This window comes from Monodelphis domestica, chromosome 2 (assembly GCF_027887165.1).
Source record: "Monodelphis domestica isolate mMonDom1 chromosome 2, mMonDom1.pri, whole genome shotgun sequence".
NCBI lineage: Eukaryota > Metazoa > Chordata > Mammalia > Didelphimorphia > Didelphidae > Monodelphis > Monodelphis domestica.
Genome location: NC_077228.1, coordinates 184,627,014 through 184,648,407, shown reverse-complemented (window position 1 = coordinate 184,648,407; position 21,394 = coordinate 184,627,014).

Below are 21,394 nucleotides of genomic sequence, written 5' to 3'. Positions count from 1 at the left end.
CTAACCAAGAAGAGTATAGTGGGGCCTTCTTAGTTCAGGAACTATGCTTCTCTTAACGTGGCTTCCTCCTCCAACTTATATGGAACTTTGGAGTTCATTAAAGGTTCTAGAAGTCCTGAGAACAGTGATCTAAAAGATTTCTGGGACGACACATTTCATATTGCCATAAATTTTGAGGTCTATGTCTAAAGATGTTAAAAACAAATCTAATCCACAGCTGTGTAGCATTTCATTGACCTTGACCTGCATGTTGTTGGCCCTAACACATGGTGGATTGTCATGGTGCCCACATTCAAGATTAATGGAGAGGTTTACCACTTCAGTTCCTTTCTCCTTTCATCCATCAAGGAGACATCTGACAGCTTAAACCCTGGAACATGGTCTTCTTTGTATCTTCTTGCCCCTTGCCACCAATGTAAGTAGGTCATGGACCTCTTGGCTCATTCTTTTTTGGCTACACTGGAAGCAGACAGGAGGCAGAGACCAAGCAGTGGCAGGAAGCCATTGCTTGTGTACAAGAAACTTCAGGTTCTGGGTCCACAAAGTTTATTTATGTCTATTTATCGGTAGAGAAAGAACTAGGGCCTATGGCTATCTTTCTGTGGATTGTTTAACATCACTACCAAATATAGTCATTTAATAATATGAATCAGAGGCTTGCTTTTCATTATAATTCTAATTACACAGCCTTGATTATGCACCTCATATCAGCTAATGCTGACAGTCTTGAATACCAAGTTAAGGAAGGAGCACTTTATTCAGTTGAAAACAGGATAATTATGGAAGGTTTCTGAGTGGCAAAGTGTAGCAGGACTCCTGTTGTGATTGGTTTTTTGTCTCTACCCTAAATGCAAAATGGGCTCCCCACCCACCAGGACTTAGCATGCTAGGAGACAAACTACCCCTAGGCAATCTCTCTATCAGAAAGAGTGAGGGACAGGTGAAGGGAATGTGGAATCACAGAGATAGCCAAGTAGCTACAATAATTAATGTGAATTAAAATAACTGCCTAAAGGGATAGTACAAACAATTAACTTGGTTTAAGTAATTAGAGTCACAATGAATAGAAAAAGATCTGAGTTCAAATACAGCTTCAGACATTTACTGCTGTGTGACCCTGGACAAATCATTTAGTTTCTGTTTGCCTCACTTTTCTCATCTGCAAAATGGAGATGAAAATAGCACCTATCTTTTAGGGTTGTTATGAGAATAATGTGATTTACTATTTATGGAAGTGCTTTGCAAACCTTAAAACACTATATAAATGCTAGTGATTATTATTATTGGTATTATATGAAGTTGGAATAATTGTGGGTATTTAAGAAATAATAACAGTTTATAGACAAAATAGGAATAAGGGAGGTGATAGGCCATTGTTTTGATCATTGACTATCTTGAGTGCTAGAGACCACCTTTTGAGGAAGACTTGTAGAATCTAGAAAACTAGACCAAGGAGACTAAATGAGGACAATGCCTTAAGTTGGTAAAGAAACCAGAAATTTTAGGCCTGGATAGGAGAATGCTTGGGAGGGAATATGATATCTGTCTTTAAGTATGAGAAGAGGGATTTCGAAGATTACCACAAAATGAATTGGTCTCCTTTCGAAAATAATGGGTTTCCTCTTGGTGGAGGTCTTTGAAGAGATTCTCTATAAGTATTCATTGTATATGTCATAATTTTTTTTCTACTTAGGCATAAGTCATAGTAAAGCAGGGATTCTTAACTTGGAGTTTCTGGTCTCTTCTTCTTTCCTTCCCTATCTTCAAGGAGTGCATGGGTAAATTACAATGGATTCATACATTTGAATTGGAAAAATTATAAAATTTTAATAGAATTATTATTCTTTATTCTGAGAGGAGATCTATAGACATCCCCAGAGTACCAAACAAATTCATAACACAGAAAGGGTAAGAATCTCTGTAGTAGATGGACCTTTTAGTTCCAAGATTCAGTGAGTCTAAAATCTTGAAAATAACCTGGGAGATGACAAGAACTTTTATGAACAAGGAAAGGGATTGAGATAAACAAAGGATGTGAATCTCAAGAGAACACAGGGCTTCTGGACAAAGATTCATCTTTACATGGGCACAGCAGAGAGAGGTTGGCTGATCATGAATTGGTCATAACAACAGACCTGGTACGTATAGTGATCTTCAAATGCCAAGGCAAACAATATTATCTCTCGGAGTATGTATTACTACACTAGATAGACACTGAAATAAGACAACCTCATGGTCTGGTCATTCCCTATGAGCCCATAGCACTTCCAATTGGCAAGATTTATACTTAAAAGGATAACAACTGTCTCTCTCCTTGAGGCATGAAGCTTACAGAACAAGGTTTTGACATCAAAATAAAACACTTTCTTTTACAAAAGTGAAATGTGTCCACTGGGCAGGATGCCAAATTTCTTGTCTTCATATATTTATATATATATACATGTATATATTCCATATTTCATAAAGTAGTTCAAGGAAAATTTTCTGCATTAAATTTTAATCCAAATTCTAGAAGTTCACACACTCAGTTATTGACTCTGATTTGATCTATATACGGGTTTCTGCATCTCACTTCTGTTTGTCAATCTACATCATTCTCCCTGACATTCTCCAAGCAATTTTTGTTTGTGATAAGTAAAGGATGTGATGTGATTCTACTGGTGGAGAGAAGAGTTAGAATCACAAGTGAAAATGCACAGGTTGTGAGGGCTTCTGATGATGCAGTCCTATCAGAGTTCATTTAAGTACAATGTCTTTAAGCATCTTTGCAGGTATGACTGAGCAGTCAGACAGCTGCCAAGCTGTAAATGGTAATATTCTAGTTAATGTGAGATAGGAATGAGTTTTAGTGAATAATTTACTAATCCTGCCTGTGCTAGAAAAGGCATCTTTCCAGCTTTTATTTAGCACATACTTACTTCTGAAATTAAAGTTATTGTCTGTTTAAATATTTGTGCTCATCACAAGCCTGTCCCACCTGTGACTTCTAAAGCCTTCTTGCTTGCAAAGTATAGTTGACATATGTAATTACATTCCAGCATTTATTGAGCACCCACTATGTGCCTGACACTGGGCAAAGAACTGAGGATAGGCACAAAGAAAAGAAAGACAAAGCTGGCATTGAGCCTTGTTGAACACAGGAATGTAATGGTTAATAACCATCTAGGCTGACCCAGAGTTAAGCCCCAAAGGGAGACTTCATCTGGATGAAAAGGCCAACAGGATAGATTACTCTCTCAAGTTTCTTCTTGGATATGCATTTGTTCCCATTTCTGAAGGGCTCATGAGATCATTTAGCTTTAGAGCTGGAAGTCTATCTTTCCCTACTCCCACATACTTCCCATCATCATTTTAAAGATGAGGAAATTAGTGCCTGGAGAATCTATCAATTAATTAATATTTATTAAGCACTTGCTTATAGGTTGGGTACTGTGCTAAATGCTAGCAATACAAAAACAGTACCTACCTATTCCATTAAGAAGACTAGTCCCTAATTCCATAATTTAGAAGATAAAAGCAGTGTATATATGAAAATATTTATGGAAATTTTGTCCATAATGACAAAATAACTGGAAATTACACAAATACGCTGACTGGGGAAAATGGCTGAATAGATTGTGATTTTCTAATGTAATTGATTGTATTATGTTATTAGAAATGACAAATATTGGAAATATGAAGAAAATAAGGTAAATATATGAAATTTTGAAAAGGAAAGAGCATAAGAATAATACATACTATGATTACACTAAAAAACAACAACAACAACAACACTATATACTAGTGGGGGATCAGGAACAAAAGTTTTACAGGTAGCTGAGAGGGAGGGAACAAATAAAGAAGAACATTACTTCCCTCCCAGGCAGATCTATCTGGAGTTGGATCTGACTAGAGCTGAAGGGTAAGAGAAAATCCCCTTCAATCTCTTCTATTTTCTTCTTTAGTTGATGGTATTTATGATCCCCTTTAGTACATTGAAGATATCTTATTTCTCAATTAGTTAAAATATCTATTTATTAGATAAAGGATTTTGGTATAATAAGTTAGGAAAGAGGGGCCAGGAAGTCCCTGAACTATCTTCCTCCTATAGTTTCTTCATAGATTTGAAGCTCAAGTCTAGGGACTAAATCCCAGACAATCTTAGTATCTTTATAGGTCCAAGATGATTGTAATTCTTGGCACAGAGATATAGCTTTGAAGGAGTCTTCTGAAGGATAGTCTATTGCTTTTCCCAAAGGGGAAAAAGTCTTTATCCAATCACTATGAGACAGATGGTCAGTCTGGATCTTTCTTGTTGAAATGAGGGATTGGTAGCTAGATGTGGTCAGTGGAAATTGCTCCTTCCTCTTCTCAGTTCAAAAGGGAACATGAATGAATCCTCAACTGCTCCTGCTGCTTTTCTTAGCTGGGGAGTTCCATTCCCACCCCCCATTGGCAGCCAGAGTTCTATATTCTTTTTTCATGAGATGATACTGCAAATCCAATCCTTGCATTCCCTTCAATATTTCTCTCTTTCACAACTACAAAATCAAGAGAAAAAGTGTATCAAAGTAAAACAAATCCAAAAGGAACTCAAAAGCAGAGGATGTCTATGTTAGAGCGTATATATAACTTCCAAATTTTAAGATGAATTGCAAATGATGTAGAATTTGTGGTTTTGCACATTTTTTATGTATTTCTTTATTTAAATGTTTTTGGTCATTGTTGGTAGTTACTAAGTATATAAGAAAATGAAAAAAAAACAGTTACTGATTTAGGATCTTGTATTATATGGGGTAAATCAGTCAATAAACACTTTAAAAATGCTTTCTATGTCTTAGTATTTTGCTTAGTACTAGGTAAAGTTTTTAAGGCATAAGATCATCATTATTTAAAATTTAAAAAAATTAACATTCTTTTAAAATGTGTTCCAAATTCCTATACCTTCCCACTCCTCCACAATACATTGAAAAGGCAAGCAAAATCATATCAATTATACATATGAAATCATTCAAAATATATTTCTATATTAGCTATATCTCAAAAAAGCAAGAAAATTATACTTCAATTTCAGTTTTCTCTTAGAGTTCTTCAGTTTTGTTTTTTTTTCTGGAGGTGGATAGCATTTTTTTTATCATAACTCCTTTGGAATTGTCTCAGACCACTGTATTGATTAGAGTGAACAAATCTTTCATAGTTGATCATAATTACATTATTGTTTCTATACAAAATGATCTCCTGGTTCTTCTCACTTCACTCTGCATAAATTCAAATAGGTGTTGTCATTTTTTTTTTCTGAAACCATCCCCTTGTCATTTTTTATAGCACAACAGTACTCCTTTGCAATCATATACCATAACTTGCTCATCCATTTGCCAATTGATGAGCATCCCCTCAAATTTCTATAAATTGAGGTTCTAGAAATATTTTTGCATATATGAGTCCTTTCCTTTTTTTATCCCTTTGGGGAATAGACCTAGTGGAGGTCTTACTGGATCAAAGAAAATACACAGTTTTTATAGATTTTGGGGGTATAGTTCCAAATTGTTCTTCAGAATGATTGAACCAGTTAACACCATCAACAGTTTGTTTATCTATTTTTCTCTAATATTCTCCAACATTTCTTATTTCATATAGGGGTGAGGTGTTATCTCAGAGTTATTTTAATTTGTATATCTAATTAATAGTGATTAAAAGCATTTTTTTCATATTACTATTGGTAGCTTTCATTTCTTCTGAAAATTGCCTATTCTGAGGAATGAGTCTTATTTTTTTAAAAAATTCACTCAGTTCTCTCTATATTTGAGTAATGCCTTTGTGAGAGAAATTTGCTTTAAATTTTTTAATATTACTTCATTATCTTGATGCCTTTTAGGAAAATGCAATTTCCCTGATTATTTCTTTTAATTAAGTCTATTTTTGCACTTGCTTTATCTTAGATTATGATTGCTACCCCTGACTTTTTTATTTTATCTGATGCATAATAGATTATACTCCAGCCCTTTTAAAAAAATTGCATATGCCTTTCCATTTCAAGTATCTTTTGTTAAAAAACATATTGTTAGATTCTGGTTTCTAATCCACTCTGCTAGCCAATTCCATTTTATGAGTGAGCTCACCCCATTCACATTTAGAATGTATCCATCCTGTTTTCTTCTGTTTATCCTTCTCTCTTTTTCCATCCTGTCCCTCTTCAAAAAAAGGAAGGTTGTATCAAGGGAGGCAGTGGCAAGAATAAAAAATATGGTAAGAAGCATTTGCTTCTTACCACTGTTTCCCTTGATACAACATTCCTTCTTATCATTTCCCCCACCCTCACAGCATCTCTTATCCCTTTCCCATTCTACTTCCCTGTTGGGTAAAATAGGTTTATACACCCAACTGAGTATATATATATATTCTTCCCTCTTTGAACCAATTCTGATAAAATTAAGATTCAAGCATTTCCCACAACTCCCCATTTCCCTCTCCCCTATAAAAGTTCTTCTTTGTATGCCTCTTTTATGTGAAAAAAATTTCCACAGTCTACCTCTCCCTTCCCCCTTCTCTTTATATTATTCCTCTTTTTTCACACTTTTTTTGTTAAAGATAATCTCAACGCAATGAACTTATACCCATGCCTTCTATGCATATTCTTTCTACCTGTCCTATTTATGATAAAGTTTTTAGGAGTTACTCATATCATCTTTCCATATAGGAATGTAAATTGTTTATAGAGCTTCTTCTCTATGAACAGGACATACAGCTTTTCCATATCCCATTTTCTATTGAAATTGAAAATGTGGATACAATTTACCAAATGAAACTGAACTGCAGAATTGTGACTCTGAAAGATGTATTCAAATCAAACAGCTTGCCTAATTTCTATGGATCTCTCCCCTCTGAGACATACCCTAATCTCAGGAACCATACACTCAAAATGGCAGCCATCTTTGGCAGCACTTATGTCTGTGAACAGACTTTTTCCAGAATGAAACATCTGAAATCTCCAACCAGATCTAGACTAACTGATGCACACTTCCATCACTGGTTTCATCCCATTCAGGTTCAGAGTTATGATTGTCACTTGTGAATTCCCTAGCATTTTGATATCCTCTCCTAATTCTGTCCCTTCTTCTTTTGCTATATCCTTTTAAACCAGTGGTTTACTTTTAACCAATACCCCTAATCCCCTCCCTTGAAGTGCTTCCCTTTCTTGTCCCTCCCTTTTTGTTCCCTTCTTGTTTGTTTTTTAAGGCCTGTTGATTTCCTTCCCCCTCTCCTTCCCTCCATTTTTGTACTCACCCCCCTATCCCCCTTAGTTTTACCTTCTCCATTATCCTGTTGGATAAGATAGAATTCAAGATCCCAATGGATCTAGATGCTCTCCTCTCTCAGAGTTGATTTCTCTGAGAGTGAGATTTAAGTATTTTCTCTTAGCACCCTATTTCTTCTCCTTCTTATAAGAGTATTTTTCCCCTCCCCTTACCATGTGTATATTTGTGTGAAAAAGATTATTCTATTTATTTTGTTTCTTCAAGTATCTCTTCTTACCCTTTTCATTTCCACCCTTTCTCTTTTTTATATCATATTTTAGCCGTAATGCCCCTAATCTTTTCCTATGAGTGATTCTTCTAATTACTATTATGATTACAATTTTTGAGACTTCAAGTAACATTTTCCCCATATATCAAAATATATAACTTGATCTAATTGTAGCCCTTAAATAAGAGAGTTTGAATACAAAGAAAAACATTTTTCTCCTTTTCCCTCTCTTTCATATTTACCTTTCCTGTTTCTCTTGCTCTTTGTGTTTGGATATCAAACCTTCCACTTACTTCTGGTCTTTTCTTTACAAATACTTGGAAATCTTCTGTTTTGTGGAATGCCCATACTTTCCTCTGGAAATATATAATCATTTTTGATGGATAGGTGATTCTTGGTTGAAGACCCAGTTCTCTTGCCTTTCTGAATATCATGTTCCAGGCCTTGTGGTCCTTTAGTGTGGAAGCTGGCAGGTCTTGTGTGATCCTGATTGGTGCTCCTTGGTATCTGAATTGTCTCTTTTTGGCTTCTTGTAGAATTTTCTACTTAACTTGAAAACTCTGGAATTTGGCAATTACATTCCTGGGAGTCGTCTTTTGGGGATTTAGTATAGATGGTATTCTGTGAACTATTTCAATTTCTATCCCCCCCCACCCCCCAGTTCAGGAACATCAGAGCAGTTTTCTTGGATGATTTCTTATAGTATGATATCAAGATTTCTGTTTATTTCTGTTTTTTTCAGGTAGACCAATGATGCTCAGATTGTCTCTCCTTCCTCTGTTTTCCTGATCTGTCATCTTGTCAGTGAGATATTTTGTTTTCTTCTATTTTGTCAGTCTTTTGACTTTGCTTCATTAATTCTTGCTGTTTTGCAAGATCATTGGTTTCCAGTTGCTCAATTCTTGTCCTTAAGGCCTGTTTTTTGCTTTAACATTTTAATTTTAAGCTATAATTTTTTTGGTTCTCTGCTATGATTTTTTCATTTTCTTTTTGAACCATTTCCCATTTATCTTTCCAGAAGTCTTCCATCTTTTTGATAAGCTCCAACTTACATTCTCCCAAAGCTTGTGTACAATTTCCATTTCTTTTGGGAGGTTTTGGAGCATTTATTTGGATTTCCTCTTCTGCTATTTCCTCTGTAGTCTGTATTTTTCCTCCATAAAAATTATCCAAGGTCAACCCCTTCTTCTTGCTTTTCTTGGTGTTGGGAAGTTTTTCCTGGGCACTGTTTGCCATTGTTTTTCCTTCCCTTTCCAGTAAGAAATCTGAGTGAGGAGGGCAGCCTCTCTGTGTATGGAGCTAAGGAGCAAGGTTTTTACCTGAGGCAATCTCTCAAATCTCTGCAGATGAGCTACCTTCCCAGAGGTACCTAGGGTCTGCCCTCCCCCACTTGCCTGCCTGCATTTCGAGTGTTACTGCTCTCAGGGGTAGGTCCTTTGTGGTCTTAGTCAGTTCCCAAGACCTAGAGGTACCCCTTGCTTGCTACAGAGGTGCCCTTCGCTCACTAGCTATTTTTGGTGCACACTGGCTCTGAGTGCCTGAGGTCTGCCCTCCCCTGCCCGCCCACCTGTGTTTCAAGTATAACTGCTCTCAGGGGTAGGTCCTTGGTGGTCTTAGTCAGTTCCCAAGACCTAGAGCTACCCCTTGCTCATTCCAGAGGTGTCTGTCACTCAGTCCTTGATTCTGGTGCGCGCTGGCTCTTACTCTGGCTCTGTAGGTGGGATGGGGTGGGGGTAGATCAGCTCGAGTTTGGGTGGGAGCTTTTTCACTCCCTTGTAGTGTGGAAATGCCCAAGTCCCACATACCTTCAATGCTGTGCCCTACTGTAGAGTCCCTTAATTCTCATGAAGATGGTTTTTGGGGGTCTTTTTGGGTCATCTATATCGGTGGGTCTGAGGAGGGGAAGCCTCCCACATCTAGATTGCCACCATGCTTACCTTGAAGTCAGCTGCTGCCATTCTTAGCTCCATTTTGAAAGCAGAGTTTAAGTAATTTGTCCAAGGCCTCAGAGCTAGTAATTTTCTATCCTGATTGATCTCTTCTGGACTCAAAGGCTGCATTACCCACTATGGTTACTGATATCATTTGAGATATTAATGCAGGAATGTATTACCTCTGTTCCACTATCATTTTCAGGAGCTGAGGCTTGTTTCACAGTGAGGGGTAATTAAAAAGGCATATATTTTATGGTAGCCTCCAGGGAAAAAGTGCTCCTTCCTTCTGTACTAATTGAATAGTCTTAGTGAATTTCTTCCCAGTCCCACTCGTGGTGTACAGAAAGAGATTGTGAACTTGATGAATATATAACAGAAATTGGGCAGATATATTGCTTTCAATTAAAACTCCTTAGTCTTCCACAATCTGGTCCCAACTAATCTTTTCAATCTTAATTGTGTCATCCCTGAGGAAGAAAATGTGCTGGTGATTTAGAATAATCATTAGGGCCTAGAGAAAGGATCCTGCTGGGTTAAATGGATGTTGTCTCTGAGAGAGATATAAGTTGGAGGCCATTCTAGATCAAATCCAAGTTCACTAAGAATGCCAAACTCAGTTGGAGAGACAAGGGGTAGGAAATGAAGTTTGATAGAGTCCATAGTTAGGAAAGTTAACATGGAGTTAGTGAACCAAGTGAGAGCACTATAAAGAAGAAAAATATTCATTTATTTGGATTATTTGTTATTAATTAAAGCCTCAAGGTTCTACCACCCCCATTGAATAAAAAAAAACATACTTAGCCATGTACGAAAATGATAAATCTCTTTCTATATTTTAAGTTAACCACCTCTGTGCCAGGAGATGCATGGCATGTTTCACCTTCATTCAGAAGATAATTTGTGAATGCCTAATGTAAAATCTTTGACCAAGGTAACATGATTATATGATGCTATCTTGGTTTACCCCCATGGGTGTGCACTGCTGATACTATTCAGAATTATACATCCTATGTTGCCTGCCCTTGCTTCATCTTTTTTTTACTTTTTAAAAGTATTATTAAATCAAATCAAATATTAATATTATTTAAAAGTATTATTTAAAGTTCATTGAGTTCCATGCACATTTAAGCTTTGTCTCTTTAGTTTCACAATCTTATTTGGTATGATGGGTGCCTTTGGCATTCTGATGAAAACATTTTCAACATAATGTCTTGAAGTGAATAAAATAAATGGGATTAATATAGAAACTAATTAGAATATAGGGCTCTCTCTCTCTCTCTCTCTCTCTCTCTCTCTCTCTCTCTCTCTCTCTCTCTCTCTCTCTCTCTCTCTCTCTCTCTCTCTCTCTCTCTCTCTCTCTCTCTCTCTCTCTCTGAAAATCCATAGAACCAACCAAGTTAAGAACCTCGGCTCTAGACAGTTCCTTCCTTTTTTCTTGAAGGGAAGTATTTGGTTTTTTGTGTCACTGGAGTTTCATTGTTGATGTCTTTTCATCTTTAATCTTCTAGACATGTTCTGTCTCTGAACTCTTTGTACTAGGTTTTATCGAAAATTCACTGTATATGTAAGCCTATGCTTCTCTTCCCTCTTCTCTCTATCATGAATACCAAGATGCATTGGCATTTCCTCCTGAGAGTCTCCTTCAGTAACCTATTCTTTGACAATATGACCCAAAGCTGGAGGAGTAATTCTTTCCTGTTGCTTTCTTTATCTTTTGGCAGAGGAGAGCTAACTCTTCTGTTGATTCTAATCCTCCTTCTCCAGAAACTCCTGCACAGCTACACCTTCTGGCCTGATCTTGGCATATATCCAGATGGCCAAACTTAATGGTCTTCAATCCATTTCACTGCAGATAGGCATTAAGGAAACAGTATGAAAGAAAGTAAAGAAAGATAGACCAGAAAAGACAGTGTTTTAGCATTATATCAATAATTAGTGATCACAGTGAACTCAGATGCTTGTTATGATAAAGTAGAAGAAATCTAAAGGAAGGACTATAGCACACTGGAAAGATCTTTTGTGCAGGAATTTTTTCATGTAAAAGAATAGGAGGTTTTAGTAGAATATATGTTTAAAATAAGCTACACAGTGTGGACAGCTTACAGTAAAATGAACTAATGGAATTATTCAATTATTATTTTCTTAATCATACTTGTGATTTCATTGACATAAAGAGATACTAGTGAGGACCTTCTATCAATGCAGATTGGCATATTGTCTGAGGCTGAGAGTCCTGGATTGCTAAGGGGTTAATTTATGGAGGATCACATAGCCAGTATGATGCCTGGGATAGTTAGGACTTGAACATTTATCTTACTAGCTCTAAAACTGAATCTCTAAGTTAATTGCATTAATGGTGGCAGAGTGTCTAAGACAAGAAAGGTAATGGTCTTGCAGTACTTATCCATAGTTACATCACTTTGTAAATTTAAATATTTATATTAAAAAATTTCAGTTCTGGATGACACATTTTAGGAAAGACATTGACTAATTGGAACTTGTCTAAAGATAGGAAACCAAGGTGGCAGTGGGGAGCTGGAGACCACTCTATATGTACAAAGATCATTTAAAGGAAGTGGGGCTGTATGATCTGGAGAAAACCATGGACAAGAATATCTAAATAAATGATCTTAATCATTTGAAGGGCTGTCATGTAGATGAGGAATTAAACTAATTCTCCTTGGCCCTAGTTGGGAAAACTAGTAGCAATGTGAAGAAAAATTTCAAAGAATCAGAACTATCCAAAAGTACAAATGGTCAATTCTTTTTTTTTTTTTGGTTGAAAACTTTATTTATTTTAAAATATTTTCCCATTGTTACAAGATTCATGTTCTTTCTCTCCCCTCCCTCCAACCTTTCAGAATTTGACGTGCAATTCCACTGGGTTTTACATGTGTCGTTGATCAAAACCTAATTCCATATTATTAATATTTGCACGAGAGTGATCATTTAGTCTATATCTCCAATCATATCCCCATTGACCCATGTGATCAAGCAGTTGTTTTTCTTCTGTGTTTTATTCCCACAGTTCTTTCTCTGAATGTGGAATGTATTCTTTCTCATAGATCCCTCTGAATTGTTCTGGATCACTGACTTCTCATAGAGAAGTCCATTACATTCTATTGTACCTCTGTGTATAATGTTCTCCTGGTTCTGCTCCTTCCATTCTGCACCAATTCCTGGAGGTCATTCCAGTTTACATAGAATTCCTCCAGTTCATTATTCCTTTGACCACAATAGCATTCCATCACCAACATATACCATAATTTGTTCAGCCATTCCCCAATTGAAGGGCATTCCCTCATTTTCCTTTTTTTTTTTTGCCACCACAAAGAGTGTGGCTATCAATATTCTTGTATAAATATTTTCCTTATTATCTCTTTGGGATACAAACCCAGCAGTGATATGGCTGGATCAAAGGGCAGACAGTCTTTTATCACCCTTTGGGCATAGTTACAAATTGCCTTCCAGAATGGTTGGATCAATTCACAATTCCAGCAGCAATGCATTAATGTCCCTACTTTGCCACATCTCCTCCAGCATTTATTACTTTCCTTTGCTGTCATGTTAGCCAATCTGCTAGGTGTGAGGTGGTACCTCAGAGTTGTTTTGATTTGCATTTCTCTGATTATAAGAGATTTAGAACACTTTTTCATGTGCTTATTAATTTTTTTTCTTTATCTGAAAATTGCCTATTCATGTCCCTTGCTCATTTATCAATTGGGGAATGGCTTGATTTTTTGTACAATTGATTTAGCTCCTTATAAATCTAAGTTTTTAGAACTCTGTGAGAGGTTTTTGTTATAAAGTTTTCCCCCCAATTTGTTGGTTCCTTTCTAATTTTAGTCACATTGGTTTTGTTTGTACAAAACCATTTCAATTTAATGTAATCAAAATTATTAATTTGCATTTTGTAAATTTTTCTAACTCTTGCTTGGTCTTAAAATCTTTCCTTTCCCAAAGATCTGATAGAATATACTATTCATTTTTCACCTATTTTACTTATAGTTCCTTTCTATTCAAGTCATTCACCCATTATGAGTTTATTTCATACAGGGTGTTAGATATTGATCTGAACCTAATCTCTCCCATACTGTTTTCCAATTTTCGCAGCAGTTTTTGTCAAATAGTGGATTTTTGTCCCAAAAGCTGAGATCTTTGCATTTTTCATAGACTGTCTTGCTGAGGTCACTTACCCAAAGTCTATTCCTTTGATCCTCCCTTCTGTCTCTTAGCCAGTACCATATTGTTTTGATGACCACTGCTTTATAGTACAGTTTAAGATCTAGTACTGCTAGACCACTGTCCTTCACAGTTTTCATTTTCATTATTTCCCTTGATATTCTTGATCTTCTGTTCTTCCAAATAAACTTTGTTATTTTTTTTTCTAATTCAGTGAAAATTTTTTCTTAGTAGTTTGATGGGTATGGCACTAAATAAATAAATTAGTTTGAGTAGGATTGTCATTTTTATTATGTTAGCTTGTCCTACCCATGAGCAATTAATGTTTTTCCAATTATTTAGATCTATCTTTAATTGTGTGAAAAGTGTTTTGTAGTGGTGTTTATATAGTTCCTGTGTTTGTCTTGGCAGATAGATTCCTAAGTATTTTATATCATCTAGGAGGATTTTAAATGGATTTTCTCTTTCTAACTCTTGCTGCTGGGATGAGTTGGAAGTATATAGAAATGCTGATGATTTATGTGGGCTTATTTTGTATACTGCAACTTCTATCATCTTTTTAGTGGATTCTGTAGTATCATTTGCAAAGCGTGATAGCACAAATGGTCATTTCAATAGGTAGTTAATTAAAAACCACTAATGGACTCCACTAATGAGAGATAGGATAATCATTTACCAAAGTTGTTGTAGAGGGGATTATTATTCATTTAAAAGTTGAACTAGTTGGTCTTTGACATCCCTTCTAGATCAGAAGTTCTATTCTTCATCTTTTCATTTCCTATACCTCCTAGCATGGAGCCTTGTGCAAACCAAATAAATATTTAGCAATGAATAAATGTAATGACTGAATATATATGTATATATTTATATGTATATGTGTGTGAATTTCCAAAATATAGGATCAACTTTAAATGGTGAGCCTTAAAATTAACCAAGGTACACACACACACACACACACACACACACACACACACACACACACACACACATGCTCCTCTATTACTTAACTGAAAAGTTCACTACCCTATCTACTAAATTCATATCCTTCCAGGTCATTTCCAAGTTCTTATCTCTTTCCTCATCTTCTCAAACTTTTTATTGCTTTTGACATTGTCAGTTGCTTCTGACCTACTTCTTCAAATTCTTTCTCCCCTGATATTTATTAGTTTCTACTTTCTTTTGTTTTCTACTGTCTTTCTAATATATTTTGGGCACTTATGGGATGTCTCTGATCAGTTTTAATTCCATCACTTCAAATTCAACATGTATAAAACCGATGATATTGTAGTCTCTCCTTTACAATTCCCATTTACTAGCCAGAAAAATAAGTTTTCTTCCTATCATTCATGCCACTATCAGTGACACTAACACACTTTCCCAATCCCCAATCCCAGATGGGGAGACAATCCCAGGATGAGAGACTTAAAATAGGGTTAAAGCCAAGGAACTAAGAGACACTGGAGTATGATGCAAAGAGGGTTGGTCTTAAAGTCAAAACAAGTTGGGCCACAAACTCTTGGGCCACTCTAATATTATAAATGGCTGGGAAGTTGCTGATCTGCAGTTAGAGGGCTTTTACCAATGAAATCTCAGGTTCATTCCCTATCTCTTTATCACATGCAATTATTGTCTATGTGTTCCCACAAATCCTCCACCAGTGTCTGTCCAATATGTTGTGGGTCTTCTGTCTTTTTAAATATTATAACCTCTAGGAAATAGTTTGGTTTTTTAATGATTTCCTGCTCTTGCTATGCCACCAATGTATATTCTTTCTACAACATAAATATGACTTTTTTTTACATTGCTTCTTACATGGAGTTCATCATTGGTAATTTGTCACCAACTATTCATATCCACCATGTACCTCTGCCCTTTGGCCTATAGAAGATAGAATACTCCACATTGTATCCACAAAGATTGTGTCCACAAAGCATTATCAGGAGAATATTAGGATGGAATTTTGATTTGTGGAGAAGTATGAAATGTTTGAAAGTGTTATGTAATTTCCCAAGCATAAATCAGCTCATGCTTTCTTCTTTTCAATTCTGGGCTATCTATCTAGAGTAATTGGACAATATATATATATATATATATATATATATATATTTGTGCCCCAATTCTATGGGTTAACCCATCTTATTCTGGATTTTATGAATTCTTCATTCCCTTGGTTTTTGAGAAAGTTGATAGATCAGTTGATAGAGCAAAGGACCAGGAGTCAGAAAGATCTCACTTAAAATCTGGCCTCAGACACTCACTAGCTGTACTATCCTGGGTGAGTCACTTGACCTCTTCCAGCCTCTATTTCCTCAACTATAAAACGGGGATAAAAATATCACCTACTTTGTAGAGTTGTTGGGAAGATCAAATGAAATAAAAAGCTATAAAAAGTGCTTAGCACAGTGCATGACACACAAAAGGCACAATATAAGTATTTATTCCCTTCTTTCCTGTGTGGATTGTGTGACTGAACTTTAGGCTGACTCAGTGATTATTAATCTCCCTAATAAATGCTTACTCTTTTCCTTTTTCCTTCCAAATCCATTATTGCCTCTGTTCTGAACTCATTTCCTGGTTTCGATTTCTTTTCTTCATTGTCTTGACCATATGGTTGACCAGCTCAAATAAATGCTTTTCTTTACTTTTGATTTATAACTCTTGAGCCAAGTGCTTGTTTCATTGTAAATCATACCTTACTAATTCTCAAGTCATATGAATTCTCCAGAACTACTGAGATGGTGAACACTGATGGAGAAAATCATGTAGCTATCACAATTGGGTTCATAACAGATTTTTGCCTGATAATCTCAACTAGATCTTCACTGATATTTTGCAATCCTTTTATATATCTCTGATTAACTCTCCATCACACTCTCCAAAGTCTATTCCAAGCCTACTCGTTTTCTTCAGACCTCTTATAACATCACCCTCCTCAAGGATTTTGTTCCCTACTTTTCAGAGAAAATAGAAACCATTTTAAGTTACCTCCTCTCCCTTACTCTAGACATAAAAAATTCCTTTTATTTGCTTGAATCTCAGATAAGTTAGCAGCATCTATCCCTTTAATTTATATTCTCACTGACTCTCACCTAGTTCAGGTTTTCAAATTTTAATTGAACTATTGATTACAATTTGGTTTCTGTACTAGTCTCTATCCTTCCACCAGAGGTACCAAATGGATTTTTTCTAAAATATAGTTTTGACCATGTTACTCTCTTATTTAAAAAGTCATAAAAGGCTCACAATGATCTCTTGGATGAAATAAAAAATCTTCAACTTGGCATTTAGATCCCATTCCTATCCCAAGTTTCCCCTACCTACATTTCCAGTTCTGTTTCATATTATTTCTCTTCACATCTTCTCGATTATAGTCAAGAAGGAGGTGAGCACAGACTAAGTTCTAGTTATGGAATATAGTTTAACAATTGCACATAGAAGCTATTTCTCCATACACAACACTGCATTTCTATTCCTTTCCACAAATGAATTGAAATGTCCCTTCTTAGAATCCTCAATTTCCTTCAAAGCAGAGCTCAGGTACAATCTCATATTCATAGTCTTTTTGAATTTTCCTGGTTTCACTTCTTGAAATTACTTTGTATTTGATATTTGTATCATATCTATTTTTCTATGTAGTTGTTATTTCTTTTCCTTAGAATATCAACAGCTTGAGGGTAGAGATTGTGCCCTTTTATGACCAATAATAGAACAGTATCTGGTACATATCATGTACTTAATAAATATTTGTTTAATTTAATTGAAACAAAAATAGATATGTAGTAAATAAGATCTTGAAGAAAAGGCAGTGGTGGAGAATAGCAACTACCATGTATACTTATGCTGAAGGAGTGATAACATAAGTAAATTAGGGGAAAACAGAATAATTTACCTGGTAGATCTTTGGAGAAGGGAAGAATTTATGACCAAACAAGAGAGAATATTATAAAATATAAAATGAATAATTTTGATCATATTAAATTAAAAAGTTTTTGCAAAAACAAATGTAACCAAGATTAGAAAGGAAACAACAAACTAGGAAAAATTTTATTATAAGTGTCTCTGATAAAGGGCTAAATTCTAAAATTTATAGAGAACTAAAACAAACTTTTAAGAATACAAGCCATTCCCCAAATGACGAATGGTCAAAGGATATGAATAAGTGATTTTCAGATGAAGAAATCAAAACAATCAATAATCATATAAAAATGCTCACTTTTTCACACTTGATTAGAGAAATGCAAATTAAAATCATGTTGTGGAACCCCCTCACATCTATCAGATTAGTCAATATGGAAGTGAAGAAAAGTTATAAATATTGGAGGGGATGTGGGAAACTTGGAACATTAATACATTATTGGTGGAGTTATGAATTGATCCAACCATTCTGGAGGGCAATATGCCCAAAGGGCTATAAAACTATACATACCCTTTGATCTCGTAATATCACTACTGGTTTTGCATCCCAAAGAGAAAATAAAAAAGGGAAAAGGCCCAACTTGTACAAGAATATTTATAACAGCTTTTTTGTAGTGCCAAAGAATTGGAAATTGAGGAGATGTCCATCAGTTGGGGAATCTCTAAACAAAGTGTGGGACTTGTTGGGGATGGAATACTGTTGTTCTATAAGAAATGATAAGTAACATGATTTCAGAAAAAGTTGGAAAGGTCTGCAGGAATTGATGCAGAGCAAAATAAGCAAAACTGGAGGACACGGTATACAATAACAACAATATTGTTCGATGATTACCTATGAAATCTTGGCTATTCTCAGCAATGCAATGATCTGGGACAATCCTGGGAGAGTTATGATGGGAAATGATATCCACCTCCAGAGAAAGAACTTTTGGTGTAGTCTTTACCATCAGTGTATTTATGGTTTTATTTTGGGGTTTTGGTTATATATGACTTTGCTCTTACAACAATGACCAAAATGTGTTTTGTATGACAGTAAAAATATTATTAAATTTTAAAAAATTATTTATTTTAAAATATTGAATCAAATTTTCCTCTGAATCTCATCACATATGACAGGCTAATCTAAAGATGATATATTCTATTTAAAATTAATTTTTTACATATCAGCCACTTAACAACTCATACTTTTTATCTCTTTATTTGTTCATAATTTCTTATCAGATTTCATTGTGTTCCTTTATGGGTCAAATTGATCACAATGTCTACAATGTCAAAATGATCACACAACATACTGAATGGTGAAGTCCAATATTTAATCTTAGAGAAAATACTGGTGGCCTTATTCCTCCAGCTTTATGCTGGTTTCAATTCATAATGAAGAGAATTATGTCCTTCTTTGAGCAATCCTCTTTCTTTCATTAGGTTATATATTTGGTTTTTCTTGTTCTGGTATCATGCATATTTAATTACAAGTGATAGGGGTAATGCCCATTGGTCCAAAACCTTGTTTATCTGGGTTCCTTGTTATCTATTTGCAGACAATGGCCAGCCAAAAGAAAGAAATGAATGATTGTTACCCTGGAGTTGTATTTAGGTGCATATTTTGAGCCAGGGGGCTAACCATGCAGGAGGCCTGGGGTGTTTTCACTCAGGCACAACCATGAAAGTGTTTTATTTTTCCTTGGGTGGAAAATGATGGCTACACTCTTCTGAAACATTCCTCCCTGCTTATTCATGGAACCCAAGGAAGGCAGCATCCAAAGCCGGCCAGTACGTAGCCTCTGGTTTCCCAGACGGAGGCAGGGTTTGGCAAAAGTTTCTAGTTGAAGGGAGGGGGTTGCCCAGTGCAGTAGGTGAGAGAAGAGTTGGCCAAAAGGTAGGAAAGAATTGAAACCAGAACCCACACTCTGATGTGAGGGGCCTCCCAGCAAGAAAAAACACACTCACCCAACACCCACATTCTTATTTGGGTTGGAATTCTGTCTGCAGTGCCCAGGCAAGTGTTGGAATAGCATGCTGCTCCCTCAATGATGGTCCTTCAGTGCCCAGGGACCGTGGATAGTGGAAAGTCAGGACAGGAGAAAGGGAATATAGCAGGTCAAGCTGAAGAGATTATGCCAGCAGGACATCAAGGTACAACTTTAATTAGGACATAAGGTCATAAAACCTTAGAGTTGGGGGAGACTGGAGATCATGCAGTCTTACCTGCTACCTGGGGAAGAGTCAGGGGGATCTTCTCTACAAGAACCCTGACAATTTTTGCCCCCCTCTTAATCTCAGTTTAAAAGCTTCTGTGTTGTGCAGAGATGAATGAGGGCAGTTTTTTTTTTGAATTTTTGAATTCAAAATTTTGAAGCAAAATTTTCTTTCTCTTCTATGTAAGTGTCTAAATACTCATGGATTTCCAAAAGAATTAGCCCTTGCCTTCTAGAAGCTGATACTGTAAAAACAAACTCAATTAAATATAATTAAAATTCACCTAACATTTATTGTCTATTTTGGAGAATGAATTGTTCTCATTTACTCATTTTTCTGGGTTGGGGGATTCTTCACATGCTTGGAGTAGACATCTCTTTCACTCACCAACAGTTTTGAGTCCTATTGGTTACCCTTAATCTTGTTTGGCCTGTCTGTGGAAATGGTTTTACCAGGGTATGACCACTGAGCATGCAACAGTCTCTTGGAACCACAGATGAGAGTCGGGTAAGAGGAGGACACCAAAGATGACCAGCCTAGACAAGGCCTCAATAAGCCCTCACAACACAGATGTAAGTCCTACATCATTGTAGAGCACTTAGAGCATGGCCAGGTATCAAAGATGCCCATGTCATCTACTACATCCTGACTTTTGCCTTGCCACTGGACTTTGATGATTGAATGAAACTGACTACTTTGTAAAACACTGCCTCACTTAAATACAATTCATGAGCAAGTCAAGATGTTACCTTGTGATGTCAGTGACTGTCTTGGAAAATGAAAGGAAAACAACTTTATAGAGAAAACCATACCAGGCACTATGGGAAACACAAAGTTTAGATTGAGTGTTTTTAAATTGGAAAACAGAGACTAAGGGATTGGTGTATAGATCACAGATGGTTATGAATTTGTATGGGCATAAGGGGAGTTACATTTTTGTTTTAACTAACCTCTACCCAAAATTTAATATTTCCTTCACTTTTGAATTTTCAAAACATTTTTCTCAAGGGGTCCACAAGCCTTATCAGACTGCTAAAGTATCCATGTATCTTTATGCTTATCTTGTTTTCATGATGCAGAAAAAGGTTAAGAATCTGTGTAGTAGTAGGAGGAGGAGGAGGAAGAGAAGAAGGAAGAGGAGGAGGAGAAGGAGTAATAGTAGTAATAGTAATAGTAGGTAGTAGGAGTAGTTGTTGCTATCATAGTCATTATAAGCATTTATATAATGCTTTAATATTTGTAAGTATCTCATTTGATTCTTTCAACAACCCAGAGATGTAGGTACTAGTTCCATTTTCACAGATAAAGAAATGGAAGCAAACAGAGAGTTAAATGATTTGCCTAATGTTTCATAGCTAGTAAGGTTCCAAAGCAATATTTGAACTTAGATTTCCCCAACTCCAGGTCACAAATATATAACATTTATGATGAATATTTCATAGGACTAAGTGATGATATTTCAAAGGATTCTCTTTCTTTTCTTTTTTTTTTAATAATAAGGAACTATGTGGTCCCCTTCTCCCACATATATAAATGCTTTGTTGGTACTGACAAGTATAAGGACACAAATACAGAGCTGAAAGGGACATTCAAGGTCCTCTGGCATATTCTGATGGAAATCTGGTGCATATTTTTGAGAAACTCTACTTGGATAGTAGCAGGCA